The sequence below is a fragment of the Centruroides sculpturatus genome, unplaced genomic scaffold, assembly GCF_000671375.1.
Source record: "Centruroides sculpturatus isolate CEXI.00-Female unplaced genomic scaffold, Cexi_2.0 scaffold627, whole genome shotgun sequence".
NCBI classification, from domain to species: domain Eukaryota; kingdom Metazoa; phylum Arthropoda; class Arachnida; order Scorpiones; family Buthidae; genus Centruroides; species Centruroides sculpturatus.
The window spans coordinates 112,154-127,965 of record NW_019384929.1 but is presented as its reverse complement, the minus strand read 5'-3'; the positions used below and the strand labels follow the sequence as shown (position 1 = coordinate 127,965).

The 15,812-nt window shown below is 32.6% G+C and overlaps 1 protein-coding gene across 4 annotated transcripts in view; it reads right to left on the bottom strand.

Moving 5' to 3' along the window:
• Positions 1–14,307, bottom strand: part of LOC111631944 (putative sodium-dependent multivitamin transporter) — a 38,527-nt gene extending 24,220 nt beyond the window's left edge. For 2 of the 4 annotated variants that reach the window (XM_023376288.1, XM_023376291.1), the window contains exons 1-2: positions 2,732–2,866; positions 2,214–2,284 (exon numbers count right to left, since the gene is read on the bottom strand). The gene's annotated coding sequence lies outside the window, so the exon portion shown is untranslated. Of the gene's footprint in view, positions 1–2,213; positions 2,285–2,570; positions 2,590–2,731; positions 2,867–14,211 lie in introns of those variants that run through there. The other 2 variants (XM_023376289.1, XM_023376290.1) reach the window with 2 other exon arrangements.
• Positions 14,308–15,812: the final 1,505 nt, after the last annotated feature.

Genomic DNA, 15,812 nt, shown 5'->3' with positions numbered 1-15,812 from the left:
ATATTACATAACACACTTGTGTCCTAAAGTACTGCATGCCTAATGAGTTTATATGAATCAGCAGAATTTTAATAAACCTATAATAAAGATAGCATACTAGTGATAAGTAATAACAAATACAGAAGAAAAATAAAAGCTGCAAAGTTTGGTTTACTTTAATTTATTCTTATGCAACAGACATGTACTGTACAATACAATACTGTATGACTTTAGCTGTGTTAGAATCTGCAGTGCTATCTCGGAAGCTGATAAATGATAAAGATCAAAACATTGGTCAAGGTGTTTTCTTTTCTTGCTCTGTGGCCTTTTACATTTTGTAAATAAAGGTAATTTTGTATTACTAGTTGTACAAGTCATGTAACTAATTCTAGTACTTTTGTGTAGTTTTAAAAGAGCTTCTAAGTTCTACATTTTGTTTTTATTCAGATTTTACAAGTTTAATTACAAAAAAAAATTCCATTTTCTGCTGTATGAAACTAAAGTAGAAAAATAATCAAAATATTCTTACCTAGTAAATAATTCCTAATTAACATATTTTATTAAAACTTCATATAATTTTAATTTTACTAATATTTAATCTAACAATTTATATTTTAATTTGTTGTATGAGGTCTGTTCAAAAAATGTGTGGACTGTTTGAATTGCACGGCTCCAGTTTGTTCCAGGGGAATCAGCTTGGTGTCGCTATGTTTGTACAGATCATTTGGTGATAAAGCTGTTTCCCAATTACAGATATCTTTATTTGTCGATTAGCTATGCGGTTTTTAGTGAAGTGTGATTTTTTCATTTGTCGGATTTCAGAATGAATGACCTGATGGAGCAACAACTTGCAGTGAAATTTTGTGTTAAGCTTGGAAAACCTGCAACTTAAACATTTGCTATGCTCAACCAGTGGGTGGGTGAAACGTCCCCCAGACCCAAAAAAGTTTGCCAAGTTCGATCCAATGTCAAGGTGATGCTGACAGTTTTCTTTGATGCTAAGGGTGTTGTTCACCACGAGTACCTCCCCAAGGCACCACAGTGAACCAGACTTTCTACATTGAAGTTCTGAAACGTCTGAGGGACGCCATCCATCACAAAAGGCCAGAAATGTGGAGGAGTGGTGATTGGTTTCTCCATCATGACAATGCTCCAGCCCATTCAGCCCTCAGAACTCATGAGTTTTTGGCTAAACACTCGATCACTGTTCTTACCCACCCCCTAATCACCTCACCTTTCTCATTGTGACTTTTTCTTGTTCACACTTAAAAGACCCTTGAAAGGAAGAAGATTTGAGACGATTCCCGAGATTAAGGCAAATGAGACAAAGGCGCTGAAAGACATTACAAAAGAAGTGTACTAGGACTGTTTCAACAAGGGGAAACACCGGTGGGATAAGTGTACACGTTGGGAAGGAGAGTACTTTGAAGGGGACCCAGACATGTAACTTCTACATAAAGTACATTTTGTTTTATGATGTCAGTTCACATATTTTTTGAACAAACCACGTATGTATAAAACCAAAAACTTATCAGACAATTTATTCTTGTACCCTTCTACATGCATTAAGAAATTGTTAACCAAGATAAAGAATATATCAATTCTCTACAAATTTATTATAATAATCATCCAAAAACAATTCTAGGTCACCTTTTCTTACATTAATAATGTACAAAATTCAATTTTCAAACTAAACATGTTTGAAAATTAATAATTCAATATTGCAAATATTTAAGGATTGTTTGAATGTATATTCATTTCAACATATACAAGCAGTAATTTATCAAAATAAATTTCTCACTGACATACTTTCAACTAAGAGAATGTTAAAAAATGAGATAAGCAGTTTTGTTTCTACTCCAGAGTAATTTGAAATTTCTAACTCTGTGAATTTCTTACAGAGTTACGTAATTTGTTCAAATTAAATGAATTATGAAACACCCCTATTTCGATACTACAAACTTGAAGAAAACCCAGAAAACTCCCTCTGGCCAGTCTGTTGGCCAAACTCGAACCCACCATCAAACTATCAGTGTTTGATGGTTTTATCTACTCGGTTACTGGTGGCCAAAACATACAAAACACCGCAAGAATCATAAAGACAAACAACATATAGGTTACCATTAACCACACAGGAATTACAATTGACTGTTTTTCCTAAGAAAATTATATATTTATTGTAGTATTTTTATAAAATTAATAATGTCTCGATAACTTTGAGTCATCATACTTACTTTTTTGTCCAAGATAAAAGCAGTTTTGAAATTTCTATCGACAAGAACTCTTCTAAGACAGGAGTCGAGAACTATATAAAATACAATGTTTCACAATAAAATATAAATAGATACAGAATAAATTTGTTGTTGTTATATTTTATATACAGTTGATACATGCTATATAAACATTATACAAACTCTTTTTCTTTCTATATATAAAGTATTCCTTATATATGTATAAGGAATTGCTATGTTATTATATATAATCTTCAGAATTTTATTTTATTATAATGCTTACAGCCTTACTTAACATGCATTTAATGATGATGCAGTTTAAATTATATAGTTTATTTAAAAAAATATAAATTAACTTACTCATAACTAACTTATATAAATATCTACATGCAGAATAAAATCCCAATACTTATAAATGATTTTCCTGATAATTTTAATTAACTGTAGTGAAGTTACAATTATTAATTTTAAACCTTTTAAAAGTTAATTAAAAATGATTATTATTAATTAAAGATAATTACCAAAAATTGTATAAAAATTCATAATAAATTTAATCAAACAACCACATGGCCTTTGCACATTTTATTATTGTTGAGAAAAAACAATCAATTTCAAATCATGAATCGACATTCATCAGCTGATTGGTTCATTATTTGTATTCAAATTATACAATACGACACCTGTCGTCGAAAATATATATATATATATTACTTCTGTTTAAATAAATTAATAAAATTAAAGATTTTAACAGAAAGTTGATTGATATGTGTGTTTTTTTTTTACATTAATAAATTTGCTATTAAGAAATAATTTCGTTATGGAAGAATAGATTTTACTATTGTCTCATGAATGAAATTTTAAATTTGTTTGAAATTCAGTTTTGTTTAATGGATGTATATACTGTACTTAATTTTAAAATAAAAAGTAATCTGTCAATATTGTTTATAGATATATTTCATTCAATATCAATCAGTTAAAAACCTAATTAGCCATATAAAAAAATTGCCACTAGATGGTGTTCGTACGAAACATCCAAAAATTTCTATATATAGTCTATATATGTTACCGGCAAAGTTCGAAATCCGGCATTCTATAGAATGCCTAGGCGCTGTATATAATGCCTAAAACTAGCCGGCAATCTATGAAACGATTCATATTTTACAAATTTCCTAGGCATTCTATAGAATGCCAAATGAGAAACCGGCAAAGTATGAAATACATCTCCATTTCTTTTCGAATATCACGTGGCAAGGCACGTGACTTTTAACGCACGCCCCAGGCTTAGAATTTGTCAGTTGCACTTTGCGGTTTGTTCGGGAGTGTCAAAATACGCAATTTTACTTAAATTTGTTCAACAAAAAATTAGTTTGAAAATGGAGGAGCAAGCTGTAGTGTTGGAGAAAGTGACATGGTCTATAGACATGAAACAACGATTCGACGATGAACTGTCCAAAATTCGAGTTAATGCTGAAAAAAAAAAAAAAAAAAAAAAAACAGTATTTTCTTAACCAAACCTACTTACCAGAAGTTAATAAATGATGTACAAAAAGCCAAAATGACTACTAAAAAGGAACCCAGGAACTATTGGTTGCTGAATCGCTATGATGTGATGATTGTAAAAAACAAAAGTAAACTCATTTATCCTGTTAAAGAAGGCGTCAGTGCTATACAGTACTGACTCAGAGTTATTTCACGTACTTCATGAAGCTCACTTGGCTATTGGACACGGAGGACGTGATAGAATGTTGAAAGAACTTTTAACCAAATACAAAAACGTTATACGTCATGATATTGAACTGTACCTTTGCATCCACCTTTGTGAACCTTGCCAGAAAAAACAGAATGGTATTAAAAAGGGCATTATTGTGAAACCTATGATTTTTTCCGAATTTAATTTCCGTTGTCAGGTAGATCTTATTGACTTTCAGTCTCAGCCAGATAGAGAATACAAATTTATTATGGTGTACCAAGATCATCTCACAAAATTTGTGATTCTTAAGTCTCTAACGTCGAAAAGAGCTGAAGAAGTAGCCTACAACCTAGTGGACATATTCTCGTTGCTTGGAGCGCCGTCTATATTACAGTCTGACAATGGTAGGGAATTTGCCAATAATGTGGTGACCAGCTTGAAGGAGTTTTGGCCAGCACTGAAGATCGTCCATGGGAAGCCTCGCCATTCACAAAGCCAGGGTCGAAAGAGCTAATCAAGATATCGAAAATATGCTCTGTACTTGGATGCAGGACAACAAATCTGACCGCTGGAGTGAAGGACTACGTTTCGTTCAATTTATGAAAAATAGAGCTTATCATTCTGGGATCAAAAGAACACCATACGAAGCTCTTTTTGGCTGCAAACCTAAAGTAGGGCTTACATCGTCTTTTCTACCAGAAGATGTTTTAAAAGACATAAATACAGCGGAGCAGCTAGAAAAGGTAATAGAAAGCGTCAAAACAATGGAAAAAGGTGAAACTAATCAGATTATGCAAGAAAAGGAGCCTGTTTTAAAAAACATGGATGAGATTAAAGTCGTTAGTGGATTAAACCAACATGATGAAGACATGCTTACCGAAGAGATTTCCGTTTCTGATACCTGTTGTGTGTATGTTTAAAGGAAACGAGTGATGAACTTTCATGCAAAAAATGTCAAAAAATTCATACCTTCTGTGGCCATGCTAGTAAAGATGATGAAATGGATATTTTGTGCACCCTTTGTTTCAAAACTGAAAATGCTATTGAAGGTAAAATAAATTCTAAAATCAATCTGGAAATATAAGCCAAAAAAATGAAAATGAATTCGGAAAAAATTTCCCACTGCTTCTTTGGGAACTACTGTGCGAGTTCCTATTCCTGACATCGGCAAGGAGCGAGATATATTAGCAGTTGCAGTCGCGCAATATATTAGCAGTTGTAATGAGTGTGACAGAGTATGGTCTTCTACCGACTTGGAACTTCTGAAGGAATTTTAAAACAAGTATATACGAGATCACAATTCACTTCATGCCCTAAGAACTTGCTTAGAATTGAAGATATTCCTGACCATGAAATTCCTCTCAGATCAGTTGCAATTGCTCAGTACAGTGGAAGCGACCAAGGATTCGTCAAATGGATGTATAAAACAAAGTGCCAAAACATGAAATGTCTTTGCGTGAAAAATGTAATGAAATGTAATTCAAAATGTCATTCAAGCCTACCATGTTGCAATAAGTAGGTTAATTTCAATTTCTTACTTTTTATATGAAAATTTTGTTTTCCTTAATAAGAAAGGCATAAATTTTGTTTTGTACAACTTTCATTTTTCTCATGTACTTTGAATAAATTTTTTTAAATGGCACTCTCATTATTTTTCAGAATAACATTTGTATTTTCGAGGAATGCACGTCATTTATATAATAGCCTTATCGAACCTTTTTTCATACTTTGCCTAAATAGCATTTGTCATTCTATAGAATGCCTAGGGAAAGTATGTAATAATTCTCATATTTCATACATTGCCTAAAAACGCCGGGCATTATACACAATGCCTAGGTATTCTATAGAAAGCCGGCTTTTCATACTTTGCCGGTAATATATATAGGCCTATATTTAATTCTGTACATAAAAGTTCCGTGATTTTGTTACAAAGTGCTATCAGATTACTTTCACATAAAGAAAAATTGAGAGTTAGACTCGTTTCCCTGTTTCCGTACAATATATAAAAACCTAGCCTGAAGTCGTAAGTATGTGTGTAACATAAGTAACGGTGTGAACACGTGTCCTAGAGGCACGTGTTCACACCGTTGTACTCAACTGTTTGTAAGCGTAAAGATCATTTACATCGCTGCACATATATGGGTAAATTGGTCGTACATCTAGGTTAGATTAGCCTAAATTTAAAAACAAAACATACAATTTCGATTGGATTATTTGCATACGTCAACGCAACACGTGAGCGATCTGGGTGTCCCGGGAGGACTTTATAAGAGAAGCCAGCCCCTATTTAGATACTACAAACTTGAAGAAAACCCGGAAAACTCCTTCTGACCTGTCTGTTGGCCAGACTCGAACCCACCACCAAACTATCAGTGTTCGGTGGTTTTATCTACTCGGTTACTAGTGGCCAAAACATACAAAAGTAAGTTTATAAACACGTGCGATCTCGTAGTAAACAATATGATTGAAATTCAATTTCCGTAATGGAGGCGACGAGACTCTTAAATTACAAGGAATGTCGGTACTGTTTTTGAAACAGTGATGATAAATGTCTCGTGCTGTAATCTCGGGATGTAATTGACGGTCCATGCTTTTGCTGAACGCGATTTTTGGAAGAAAGGGATTGTCTGCTTTTTCTGAAATTGGCTTCTTGCCCACAATCCTTGACCTCCAAGATTTGCTGACTTTTTATCACTCAATTATATTCAGGTTGGATAATTATAATTTTAGCCTGTCGGTGTGTTTTTCAAATATATTATGAGAATAACCATATTCTATTTTTATATTTTAATTGATCCTCTTGCTTAAAATGTGTAGCCGTTTCTGAATAACTTTCATTTCATTCAACAAACAAAATTTATAGTCCAAGAGTGCTTCATTAGCAGCACAGAGCATTTGCCAGCGGTGTGTGTTCGATTAAATCCATAGAACAAAAATGCTATGATTAAACGACAGAAATTACCACTGCACAATTCTGGTAATTTCTTTTGCATCTCTGCAATTGATTTGATGTGACAGACAGATGGTAACTATATTATTCTTTGCTCCCACATTTACTATTCAAAAAACCACCAGATGATCGTGCCCGAGCATACCTGGTACTTCTTTTTAAGCAGGGAATCACTTGAACATTGTGGACATCTAAGTTGGACTTCAAACTATGCATTTCGGCCAAAAAATTGAGAAAATTCCTTCTTGCAGTTTTTAGCCCGTAAAAAATGCCATAGACGATAGAGGTTCAAACTCGGAATGGCATGACACTTTTTAATTTACGACTATACCTATTATAGCTAAGATATTAACCTACTGGACAGGAAATCCAAGATTGAATTCACGTAAAGAACTCCTGGAATTATTCATGAGTGGTTTGTCCCGCATATAACGGGCCTTACCGTCACTATCTGGCCATCCTCATTACGGGCTTGGTCGAATTCATGGTAAGTGTGATTCTTAATATTTTCTTACTATCCACGGATGCAAAAAGAGACTCACTTATGTGTACTAAGAAACATAAAAAGTAAAACCAAACATTATTTATCTACCCTCAGACATTACACGATCTAGCGAGCATTATTTTCTAAGTTTTTAATAAATTGACCGTCAACAATTAACGTTTTTCTCCTAATCTTAAATTACGGTTAGTGTTTCTTTGCGGAATGTTCGCATTCCGAATAATAAATGCATAAATGTCCACACTGTTATCAGCGACTTTTATAATGCAATAAAACAGAGGTGGGCAAGCAAGAGTTCGGGTGGGAGCCGAAATGTAGGTTTTGCAAAATGCATGGGAGCCGCAGTTCTGTACTTTTTTATTCTGTACCACAGTTCTGTACCGCGATTTTATTATATAATATAAATATAATATAATATAAAACAAATATTGAATTTTTTTAATAAACATATTTTCACAAAATTGTGGTAATAAAATTGTAAAAACAGTAATAAAAAGCAGAAATTAACACTTTCAGAAAGAGCCGCATGTAACTCAAAAGGAGTCACATTTGCCCATGTCTGTGTTTGTCACACAGACATGGGCAAATGTCCTATGATGCCGAAGGGCCCCCTCTATGCTTCGGCATCACAGGACCGAAGGGTCGACATTGCGTCGGCGAAGACTGCAATGACAAATTTATCAAGACTGACACCACTGTGTCTTATGGGTAGACACAGAGACCGTTACGTACGCGTTTACGCGCGAGCAGTCGCGTCTGTGGGCGATTGGACTCGGGATGGAAACCGCTTGAGGAAGTGCACCCAACACAATTCTAACAATAAAAAAATTCATTTTTTAAACTAGTTCTACAAAAGGGTATTTATCTTAAAGTTTCTTCGCGAGAACCGAGTTGGAGAGAGAGCTTACATAACATCGCGGGTCGTTATAAATACCTGAAGCACTACGTACGGATTTCCAGATGTCTGTGGAGTCGTTGGGGAGCCTTGGGAATGTCTCTGTTGCCTTGGATGGCGGTTAAAGTCTATCGAAAGTTGAGATCCATTGGTTCTTCGTAGGTGTTCCCGCAGAAACACTGGATATTCGGGAAGAGCGCGCGGTGACGAGCGATGATAAATCCTTTCGGCTGGCACACAGGGAATATTCTCGCGGACTCTCGACCCCTCTCATTGTTCCTTCAGGTCTCCTCTTTATTTCCAAGTCACGTTGTCGTTTTCCACCAATAGTGAATTTTTTGTTGTAGTTCCCAGAGACACATTCTGAGTTCCCTGGGAAAGGAAACGACTCCGGGAAGAGAGATGCACTCATCCTCCGGTAATAAAATGTAAAAGGTTTTTTTCCCTCTGAGATTTAAATAAATTTCCTTTTCAAAACGAAAAATGAATTTTCTTTCAAAAAATTCTCGAATAAAATTGTGGGTTATTTTTCCGAAATCCGACCTCTCACATCTGCAATAAAACCTTTCTAAGACGAATTCTTCCAAAACTGAAAAATTGGTCATCAAGGAGTGATCTTGTCAAAAGTGTGACGAAAACAGTAGTGTAGTATATATATATATATAATGATAGAATATATATATCATAAGTTATTTAAGGCGGAGAATTAGCGAAGCCTCTTCTTTGTGACTTAGAAAATCGGGTTCGTTCTCTAAATCTGTTTTATCGATTCTGATAAAACTTTGACATTTTCTATTAATTACTATGAAGAATTCAAGAATGAAATAAAAAATAGTGGTCCATGATTTCGTTTACGAGATACAAGGTCCTGACAAGATCGTGTGCGACAAAGCGATTCCAAGGTCGCTGGCATGGCCTCTATGGTGGCTTAAACTTATAGAATTGAGTTCGTTCTGAAATCCTGATGGGCCAATTTTAATTAAACTTTGCCATTTTATATTGATTGCGACGAAAAATCCACAAATGTAATAAATATAAATGTAAAATATAGGTGTCCGTGTCCTTGATTTCATTTTCGATATAAAGTGGGGTCAAAGTGACATTGTGCTCCTTGAGCACGCCTAACGAAATTTAGGAGTCAAATAAAAAAAATAGCATTGTGAGCACCTGAAGGAAAATAAACGCAAAAAACGAACAGAACACAAGAACAACGTATTGATTGCTTTTAGTTTTGATTTTTTCGAATACGGCAAGGCGTTTCGAATACGCATGGGCGATCTGCGAGAGGAATCTTCTCGGGAGATCCTTTATGGAAAACTGGCTCCTATTTATGTGTTAATAAAGATCCTCATACACAACAAAATAACCATTTTAACAAGCAGACTTCAAAAATTAACGTACGTTACGCCTAATCATTTTCTCATTTATCAACCAATATCCTGTACTGCAGCGGTCCCCAACCTTTTTATCGCCGCGGACCGGTCAACGTTTGATAACTTTACCGCGGCCCACTGAGGGGGGACGTTGATTGTTCATATTTTACATTGATTTAATTTAATAATTTTAATTTAACTGTATTTAAACGTGCCTTCAAAATAAAATACAATTACACCAAAAAATGAATATAATGTAATTTAACATTTTAACTCACCAGAACGCTAAATCAATGAGAACCCTGAGCTTGTTTCTTTGCAACGAGACAGTTCCATCTGGGAGTAATAGAAGACAATGACACTCGAAGTGTGTTTCTTATATCCAGTTTATTCCGCTGTTCCGTTGTCTATTAAAAGTCGCACAAACCGGAGACAAATACACCATAGTAAATAAAATGGAAATAATTTAATGTTCTTTGGGCGGCCCGGTACCATTTGATCCACGGACCGGTACCGGTCCGCGGCCCGGGGGTTTGGGACCACTGCTGTACTGAAACCATTGATACTAATAATCTATATAACAGTCTCATCGCGATTTGTGCAACGTACAGTACAGTACCTTTCATTTTACCAATTTCCATTTCATAATAAAATTACTCTATTTCTGCATGGTCAACATAACGTCAAACACAGACGAATAGATTAACAGAAATTTCCAAAATTAAGAGTAAGAGGTTTACTAATTACAATCCAGTCGGTCAGGCCTATAATGGGAGTAGCCAGGTGATGAGAAACAAAGCCCGACATATTCACACAGACCTGTCATAAAAAAATTCCGAAGTTTCCTGTCTCGGACTCGAACCCGGATCGACTGAAAACGGAAGATTAACGCAGTCGTTTCAGTTTAACGATTGCGTTAGATTCCTTTAATACTACTTCTCAGACTGGATAAATCCTTGGAGGACGAAGATGAGGATCGCTTTAATATTGCCTACTTTTGTAAACATTTTCCCCGTTTCAAACATTCAATCAAAAATATTTTAATATTTCTAACATTTTAGTTTATAAAATGTATTCAAAAATTTTTCTGGTAAAACGAACCGTAAAATTTTTCGTGTGTAAATAACATTAGCGAAAACGAAGAGACAGAAATTCCCTGAATAAAATTCTACATGATGATAGTCTGCTTATTTTAATAAAACAGAATACAGTAGTACCTCGGTATACGTCTGCTTTAGAATATGTCCAATTCGGAATACGTCCTGTTTGGACGAAACAAATTTTGCTCGGTATACGACTTTTGTTCGGTATACGACATAATTCAATTATACGCGCCATCAATGAACAAGTAGCACTATCGGTGTACTAGACCAGACTAGACGTTCGCGGTGCAACGGTTTATAACTTTGTTAAATTTCTTCTGATTTTAATTCGTAAGTAAAATTTTATTATTTTTATTAATCACGAATCGCAAAAAGGCAAATGAAAAGCGACAGAAAACTAAAAAAATGACTAGAATCACAATGGAACTGATAAAAGAGATTGTTGAGAAATACGAAGGTGGCACGCGTGTTCGAGATTTTAACTGTTGCCTACCGTATTCCGAGAACGACGATATGGACAATCGCGAAAAATAAAGACATTATTAAATGTGCTAACGTTGCGAAAGGGGTTAAATTAATTTCTAAACAGAGATCGAAGACATTAGATCATGTCGAGAAATTGCTTTTGCTTTGGATAACTGAAAAACAGTGCTGGAGACAGCGTATCGGAAGCAATTATTTGCGAGAAAGCTAAAAAGACACACGCTGATCTTACGAAAAATCAAGCAGGAACTAGCCAGGAAAGCGAGGTGTTTAAAGCCAGCCATTTTTTTACACGAGAACGGATTAATCATTTTTACATTACTTCTTATGGGAAAGGTTGGTTTGGTATACGTCCAATTCGGTAAAGTCCAAACATCGGAAACGGATTAAGGTCGTTTACCGAGGTTCCACTGTATTTGAGAAAGTACAGAAATGCCCAGGCCGGATGACCGAGCGGTCAAGGTGGCAACTTACCGCTCTGGGTGACCCGGGATCGAATCCGGACGGGTCGTTCGGGGATGGTGTGTCTAGATATGCTGGACCTCGTCCCTCATCACCCGGTCGCCCCATTGTGGGCCTGGCCGAACCCATAATGGGCCTGCTATAAGAGGCCCTCCTAGTGCCCACAGGGCAGAAAGAGTATTAAAAAAAAGTACAGAAATGCGCCTCTGGTGGCAATTAAATGCAATACGATTACCAGAAAAAAATAAAAGTTGAACGGAACACCTCTGGTGAGAATTAGACAATTTTGAATTTACGTAATTGTGAATAGTTAATTAACATAACATTATTATTATTAATTTCATCTAGCACTATTTTAATTAGTTTACTTTTTATTTAAATAAACCGAAGAAGAAATACAAGTTTTATGAAAACATTTTATAAGTAAATAAAATTTTACATATTTTTGCTACTGAAACAAATTTTTAAGTGCATAGTAACTACCTAATACATTAAAATAAAATTTACAGCATTCCGTATAATTTAATTATTGCATTTAATATTTCCTGTGTAAATTAGTACAGTATATAACATGTATGAATAGGTATGTAATCCCGAACAGTGCTGTAGAAATGAATAACTGTAACGTGGGCCTCACTACAGTGACTCATTCCTATACTTAAGGTCCTCCAGAGTAGCAGGCACTTTTACTGCCTATTTTTTGAAAATTATATTTTTATTATTAATTAATCGCTAAATTTTACTATATCTGTGTCGAAAATAAAAGAATTTTAAAGAACATTTGATGATATGCATAACTCTTACTGCACTTCCATTTATACACCAAGTTCGAGCCAAAAGTGCGATTATTCATTCTGATGAATATTCAATCTCAAATCAAAAATGTAGAAAAGAGTTTTTAAAAATTAATTATATACTCAAAATTTCCATTATTTTTGCAAAAGCACGTAAAGCAAGGTAATTTAATGTTATTAATTTTTAATACAGCATGATATTCATTTATATTGCCTTGCATTATGCAAAAACATGAAAACTATAAACTGTACTTTCTAATTTTAAATAATTTAATTGTATATAATGAGTTTTTAGCTTAATATTTCTTTATATATTCGGTTTTTTATTTTAAAAAAAATGATGATTATATATGAAAATAAAACAGAACATACTTCGGACATACAAAAGTTGCTAAATCATTCTCTCATTCTCATTTATCAATTATTTTCAAGAAAATTGATATTTCCCTCTGTCTAAATTTAAAAAAAAAAAAAAAAAAAAAAAACTTTAATAAACTTAAGGCAGAGGTGCCGACATAGATTTTTTCAAGTCAAGGTTTCTTACACGCGCGCCAAAATAAACAATCTTGCGGCTGTAAACTTTACATTTATATATATTTAAAACGTGACGCACTAATGACTGTTCGCATTATCATTACAGAAATGTAAATTTTAATTAAAAACTTTTCGTATTCCCATCCTACATACGAAACAAAAAAGGTTATCGCCGCATTTGTACGGGATTTATTGCGATTTTATTCGCTGAATTCTGTTAACTAATTAAAATATTTCCGGTTTTTTTTTTTTTTATCTCGAAACTACCAAAAGTAGAAAATGATCTCGTTGTAATAAATAAATCACAGATTTAAATCGATAAAAATCGGAATCGTCAAAGTTCCATATCAATAAAATTGCTACGTTACCGAATCATGAATGAGTAAAAACTATCATTTTGTAAAGCTTTCCACAAAATGATGGGTTTTTGCTTATTCATTATTTATCAAAATAGTTAGATAAAGGTTTATAAAATGAAATTTCAGTCATTTATGATATTTTAGGTGATATTATACACGATATCGTCGGTATCGAATACGTTCATTCATGTAGAATGATATTGTTAAAAGTGGAAGCATTTTTAAACGTTAATAACAATAATTATTATTATTATTATTATTGTTATACTCCAAAGCATCAAGCCTATATAATTTACATCAAATTTTTATTTTTTTAAAAAATAAAAATTTATATCTTAATTTATTTAATTAATTATTAATTTGAAGGCTGGCAACATTAAATCTGAAGTATTTTACTATTGCCATCTGTTGACTAACAAAGTAAATGTCGTGCAAATTTTTAAAATATTAATAAATCAATGTATTTTGAGTGGTAAAAAAAATAAATAACATAATAAATTATAATCATGTTTCAAATTTAATTCCCGTCATTATTTTTATTGCTAAAAAAATTCCTTGTAAGTGTGTTATCGGGGCAAAGTTTTGAAATTAATTTACTGGCAAAAAAAAATATTTGTATTTAAATTTTATCTTAAATAAAATTAAATACTGCTATAAAAATTATTATTTTAATTATCATGATAAATTAAATATTAAAATTAATGTAATGTAAACAAGTAATTAAAATTGTTTTTAATACGACTAGCGATATTAAAAGCAATAATGTTTCCAACAGAATATTTTTGTGTGTATTTTTTTATGTATTAATTATTATAATTAAAAAATATTAGCAGGAAAAATAAATTAAGCAACTTACTTACGGAGTTTCCGGAAAGTTTTGAATGGATAGCGTGATGCATATTATAATGAACATGGGACGAGATTAGTCCGATCACGTGACTAATTGCCTATTGGTTGAAATTTTAAGTATATTTAAGGTCAATATACAAAGAAATCGAACCGGTTTCTACTTATATATTTGTCACAATTAATATAAAAATAGATTTAATTTATTATTTAAATTGTTTTGTCAATTTTTATTTAGATTGTATTTTCTTACTTCTTTCTTAAATATTATTACTAATTAGTATGAAAGAAGTATTAGTAAATAATAAAAATGTTTTCATAATTAGTTTTGTAATTTAAACACGTTTAAGTCACGTGACTTGATTTCAGTTTAAAATGTCTCTTCATGTTTTTTTATTTTTTAAATTTAAAATATAATTACGTGAATATAATTAAAATCAATATTTTAAATTTATAATTATCTGGGAATTTTCGAGTTACAAACACTTTTATTAGGCAATTTTATCTAATCTACTTAAGCTAATATCACGTGACTAATTCGAATTCGGACCTGGTATTCCAGCTTTATCCGTAAATATTACAATAGAATCACGTGACAGATTATTTGAATTTCAGATTTATCTACGTACTGTACGTTAAATAATTGCATGACAAAATTCCACTTAACAGCAAATAATTTGTTTATTATTATTTTATAACAAATTACATGAAGTTTTAAATATAGTTTATAAATATACAAAACATTTTTTTTAATAAAATTAACCATTGAAAATTATAAAATCGATTTTAATTGACTATAATTTTTATAAATTATAGCCCAAGTTGTTTTAATAGTTATTATTACAGAGGATAAACGATTTTTAAAATTATTATTGCATTTTTGTACACATGAAAATAAAATAATATGAGTAAAAATGTTAGTTGTTCACCTTGATCTGATGTTTAACATATTTTCTCCTTTCAATATTTGATTTTACTTCAGATAACTTGTCTAAATTAATAAACACTATATAGTAACTAATGTTTAACATACTCTATACAACATAGATTTAAAGTATGTGCACTTAGTTCAATGAGATAAACATAAGTAGAAGAATATATAATGCCCAATGTATACAGTACTTATCTAGATTGTGTATTAGTACAGCGCAGTATATACAGGAATTTAATTATTCTATTTAGCATATATGTACTCTCTTATATACAATCATGTTGCTAATATATACGTTATTAAATTCTGTATTAAATTCCTTTATGTTTCAATGTGAGTTGTATTTGTTGCATAATTATAAAGATCAATATATGGGATCGTCCATAAATTACGTAACGCTACTTTTATACTTTTTACTAATATCCTATCTTTCCTAACGCTCCATAACTCCTCGTGTATAACACCCCAAAATTACATAATGCATATAATACATAGCATGGGGTATTAAACGTTATGTAATTTTATTAATTACACAACCCCAACTCTTGTAACGCATCGTAATGATTTTCTGCATATCCTCCCAACCATATCTGCGTTACGTAATTTACGGACATTTCCAATATTTATAAAATAGAGAATAATTTAAAAGTAATCGCATTGGTTGGTTACGGGAAACGGAT